We start from the raw sequence: 6,000 nt of genomic DNA on the forward strand, positions 1-6,000 counted from the left end.
ACGTCGGCAGGAGAAAGGTGAGACGGTTCATCCTTTGAAGTCCATACATTAATCTCGCTTTTCCCTTCAATGCCGGTGTCCACACTTTTTCATTTTTCCAGAAAAGCAAACCAGCTAAAGCAAATTCTCCACAGTCTTTTTTTGTAGTCCCGTATCTTTTAAGCCAATTTTAGGATTATCGCTTTTAGGGTGCTGTTGGTATTCAGGACATGTTCTCTCCTTATTGACCAGCCTATTTGAAAAGGTCGAGTAACGGAGAGGGAATGTGAGGGGGAGAGAGAATTATTTGTGTGTGTGTGTGTTTGTGAGGGGATGTGTTGAAGACAGAAATGCAGAGAGAAGGACAGAAAGGACAGCTCCATTCTCTTTATCAGTAGAACTGGCTTGCCCTACTGTGTGGCATTTCGTTTGGTAACTGAAAGTGACAATGTGCATCGCTTTATTAGAATTACTGAAGCAAAAACCAACAAGGCAATTAACTCCATGACTTTCTTAAGGGTCCAGATTTCAGCAAATGAAGTGTAATAACAGTGCCTTTTCCTCACCTCTTCTTTTGTTGCCCTTGAAATTACTGTGTGAACAGGGGTTAATATAGTTTTTTTCTTCTACTTGTAATTAAACAGAGTGGTTTTATTAGTATGTTTACAGTGAGGAAACAGTTTCATAATATTTTAATTGTAATAGTGGTGCTTACTAAGGCAACTAACGATGTTTACTCTTGTTCATACATGAGGATCTGGTGTGTGTGCTGTGTGAATGCTTCCTGAATACATGTGGCGGTTTGAGGGGCTTTTACTTTTCTAAGTGATCAGATTTTTGTCTGGTGGATAATAAAATGGCATTTAAGAAAGTTCACCAAATCTTTTTTTCCTAAATACACGATCTTTTAATAATTGAACTGACTATGAAAGAATGGTTCGATGATTTATGTATACAATAATTTTTTTTTTACTTCATGTATACTTCAGTTTACAAAATGCCACAAGACGATCTTCTGTGAAACTGCAGACTTCCACTGCAAGCTTTCATTGATATCTGACTCCATCCAATCAACAACCAACGGATAGAACCACTTTGATCTGGATCTCACTTTGAGTCCACAATAAGTAAAAAAAAACTTGATCTGTTGTTTGTTTCTTGTTACATACTTATGGAGTTTATTACAATGCTTTCAGAATGCCATAGACACCTGGAGGTGGGCTTTCTTGGCAACACTATCTAGAATTCCCAAAGCAACCTCATAAAACAGCAGTTTTCTGAAGAAATGCAAAAATGAAGTTTTCAATTTATTATTCCAATACATTCATGTTCATGAGTCTGGAAACTATAATGGTACTATGGAAGATTTCAAGTGTTTTGGTGCTGAGCGGTTGAAGGCAGGCACGAGATTTTGAGCATTCCTTTTTCTTAATGAATGTTGGTGAGCTGATAGAGTCATGGCCGTCTTCTGTTGTTTCTCTGTTTCAGCGAGTCACAAGCAGCATTATGCTTACGCACACTCTTCCTCCACCAGCACTTAAGCCCACATGACAACCAGCGCAATTACCACATCCCCCTCCACCTCTCCCTCTTCTGCTGCTTTTTTTCCCCCTCTCTCTTTGTTTGTCATCAGTTTGGTGTTTCCTTGCTCCTCTCGTCTTTGCTCTTAGGTAATACATATCTCCCCTTCCCTCTCTGAAGATGTGCTTTGTTCAAGGAAATCAAGTCCTTTGTTTTCACTTGGATTCAAAACAGTGTTCCCCCACAGCAGTACTGGCTGTAAATATTGAGATTTTGAGAATAGATTAATAGTATAAATAGATATAAAATAAAAGAAATATAAAAGAAATAAAAAGTGTTTTTTTATTCACTTATATATCAGATGTACGCATACTCCCATGTGGAATGTTGATTTAAAAAGAAAATGTTTTGCTCCTCAGTGTTTGTTAATTGTTATAGCTGAGGTGTGTAGTTCACTATTCTCATTAAATTATATTGCTAAAACCGTTATATTTATAGCTATCATTAAAGTTACCCCCTCAGCATTGCTGTGAACAGCACTTTATATTAAAATACGTAGCGCATTTTCAGTATCATTACTTCATCAGTCTTCAGTGTCACTTGATTAGTCAGAAATCATTATAATATGCTGATTTGGTGCTCAAGAAACATTTCTTATTATTATCGATGTTGAAATTTGTGCAAAGTTGTGCTTATTAATATTTTTTTGTGGAAACTGTGATGCTCTACCGTTCAGAAGTCTGTGGTAACAAAGATTTAAAAAAGACGAAAAAAAAAAAGAATAATTTTTGATCAGCAAGAATGCAATCTATTTGATCAAAAGTGACAACAAAGACCATTTATAATATTACAAAAGATGTTTTTCTATTTTGAAATAATGCCTGTGTTGTTCTTTTTGAACTTCCTATTCATCAAGAAACTAAAATATTATCTAGCAAAAACTTTTTTCAGCTTTGATAATAATAACCATTATTAATAATTCCGCAGCAATAATAACTGAGCACCAAATCTGATATTTTGAAGGATTTCTGTGACACTGAAGATGAAGTAAATAGCTGCTGAATATTCAGCTTTCCCCATCACAGGCATGATTTAACATTTACAAAATATGAAAGAATTTAAAATTAAAATAAAAAGTTCCTTTTAAACTGTAACTCTTTTAGTGTTTTGCTTTTTTTTCACTTTCTTACTATTTTTTTTATCAGATAACGAATAGAAAAATACTGGAATCTTTTCTATTAATGTAACTTAGAAACTTGTGCGCAGCTTTTTTAGTGAATGAGACTGGATGAGATATAGACTTGTTTTAGTTTTTCTTTCCATCATCGTTCCCGTTTTTTTTCCTTCTGCAGTCTTTCTTTCCCGTCTCAGGACCAGACGTTTTCCTCTCCAGTTAAAGAAACAGGGCAGCTCAATCCATCTAAGATAAACAAGAAGGCGGGAGGCACTCACGTCTTCTTCCTCATCTTTCATCCTCCTCCTCCGCACTCCCTCTTAGCTCAGTCTCTAAAAGGCGTCAGGTAGGACCAAGCCCCCTGCAGTGCAAGGTGTGTCCTCCCCCAGTCCGGCCTTTCTCTCATGGGCTGCTGGGTCTGGGCCAGCCTAACGGAGTCTCCAGAGCACCCAGGATGTGCCGTTGGCCCTCACCACCAAACCTTGCTTCAGACGTGCCTGTCAATCTCAGTACGGGAGGCCGTAAAGCCCCCGCTTTCCGCATCTCCCACTCCTAACGACCGCACCCCGTGAGCCCCGGAAGAGCAAGACTCCCAAAGCGTTAGAAGCCTGGAGGGGTTTATCCCAGAACCACCTGGTGCAGTCTCTGGTGGACCTGTTTCAACACAGCGGAGCTGATCATAAAAGCTGCCCAGCAGCCAAAGACCCTCAGATGACTCCTGCTGAGGACGAAGACGATGATGATGATGATGTGGAGGATGAAGAGGATGATGATGAAGAGGATTCAGATGACAGTCTCTCAGGTGAGATGCCTAGGAGAGAGGTTTTATAGGTCATTAAAGTAATAGATTGTTTCAGAAATGAAATTGGTTAATTTATTTTCTCCCTCCAAACACATAGACATCCATGGAACAAAAAAGAGAATTGTTTTGAGATAGCCTTGCTGCTCTTTTCCAATTATTAAAATGAATGAAATTTATTTTAAAAAAAGACAACCATAAATTATGAAAATAGTTCATGATATATATTCATGATATATTCATGATTGTGAATGACAAGAATTTTCATTGAATGATCCTGGCTAATTCACTTATCAAGTCATCAAAAATAAATATTTTATTTTATTTCATCTGAAATCCTGATCCATCTTTAACCATGCCTTACATCATTTCATACTGAATATCATTGTGTTTTCACTAGGAAATGGCATCAAGTTATGGAAGGCTTGTTTTTAAAGAATACCTGCCACTCTTCCATATGGATTTAAATCGAAATGAAATTTATCAAAAATGACAAAAAAAAAAATAAAATAAAAAAATAAACCTCACCATGAAGTTCCTGTGGAAATCGTTCACGGTATAACAGTTATAGTGGTGCATAATAAATAAGTATTAATAATCAATAATTATAATAAGAGTTAATAATCCTCATAGTCAATATGATAGGTCAGATCATTTTTATTTTAATTTTATTTTATTGTGGTAGATAAGTATTTTTGTTAATCCTCATAGTCAGTATAAAGTCAGAAAAATTATATTTTATTTTATTGTGGTGGATAATAAGAATTTAAGTTAATAATCCTCATAGTCAGATATGAGTCAGAGACATTTAATTTTATTGTGGATAATAAGAATTTTAGTTAATCCGCCACAGTCAGGTATGAATTCAGAGAAATTTAATTTGATTTTATTTTATTATGGTGGATAATAATAATGTTAGTTAATGTTCATAGTCAGTATGAAGTCAGAGAAATATTATTTTATTTTATCCTGATACAAAGAAATTATTCCTTAAATTATTTCTTACTGAATATCATTTAATTTTTATTTCAAAAACACCACATTATTGAAAATTAAATATGTTGCTATTGTGGCTTATTTCAGTTTCTCTTTAAAGGAATAGTCCACCTAAAAATGAAAATTCTGTCACCATTTACCCAACGTCCAACCTGTATACTGAACTTTCTTTTTTTTTCTGCGTAACACAAAAGAAGATATTCTGAAGAATGTTTGTACCCAACATTTTGTTTCCCAGTTGACTGCCCATTGTATTTTTTGTCCTTTCAATGTCAAGTCAATACGACCCCACTGAAGTGGAGTAATTGAGGACAGAAGTTTCATTGTTGCGTGAAACTAGTCCTTTAATTTTGGTATCAAGTGGTGGCAGGCCAATGACAACCAGACGTGTCCTAATGAGCAGTGCCATAAACACCGTCTCATTCCTCGTTCCTTCGCCTTTTATTTCTCAGAGTCAGACAGAGCAATTCAGACAGCGAGATACGGCTCAGAGGGTGGTAAAAGAAGCGCAAGTATGGAGTCACGGAGATGTACACCGATGGAGAGAAGACTCCTCAGAAACTTCAGCAAGGGTTTTCCCATCTGAACCCTCCACCAATCACTGCCAAAGTCTGACTGTCTGCCACTAACTCCAATTCATTAAGCCTTCCCGGGTGGCCACGCCCACCGTTGTAACAGCTCCGGTGCCTGACCTATCACGCCTCCCTCCTCATCGTACTCTGTTGGCACCGTCTCCAGTTAACCACGGGCAACGTCATTACAAAACTACAACTGATATGCTTGACACCTTCCTGTGGAGCTCTGTCCGTGTCAAAGTGTGGCATGGGGTTGAATATGTGTCGTGTGTACGCATATGCCCTTCTGTTTGTGTATTTGTCTTGTAGCAAAGCTAGTGTCTATTTGTAAAAAGTAAATGGTGGCGTCTGGCATCACTCGACTCCCTTTGTGCCATGTCTTTGGGTGTGCGCTTGGAACCTATCCATTGTGCTTAGCTCTGTGTGGCGTGTATTCCAGGAAAAAACCTAACTGATTTATATTAAACTCTTTCCCTAATTGGGTGTTTGGTTTACATGGTCAGTTGGGTTAGGTTAAATGTAGCGTGGTAACGAGAGCTCTTTGTGTGGTGTCTGGGTTAACCCCGGTACCCCTGTTTGCCTTAACCTGTTAGCTGATGCACATCAACCACCTCTGTTTGCTGAACTTAATCGGTTTTTTTTTTTTTTCATTCTGTAAGCTACCAGAGACATTTGTTAAACAAAACACTCACACATCCAGCAAACATGGCACACAAGTGCTCTGCTCTTGACGTCTTTCAGCATCCTCCCCGCGATGGAATGAACACTTTTTCTAATGAAGTCCGAAGTGTGTCCGTTGAAAAGCGCGAGAATCTGTAATAATCTAGAGAAGTTACTGTGATGAGTTGTTCCTTGGAGTTTAAGAATTCGTGAGTACGGTTTACAAACTGACGGGATGGATTGTATGTTTTTCTCCTACAGGTGACGTGCGGGGCTGCGTACTTTCACGATACTTA

The sequence above is a fragment of the Cyprinus carpio genome, unplaced genomic scaffold, assembly GCF_018340385.1.
Source record: "Cyprinus carpio isolate SPL01 unplaced genomic scaffold, ASM1834038v1 S000006626, whole genome shotgun sequence".
Lineage (NCBI taxonomy): Eukaryota > Metazoa > Chordata > Actinopteri > Cypriniformes > Cyprinidae > Cyprinus > Cyprinus carpio.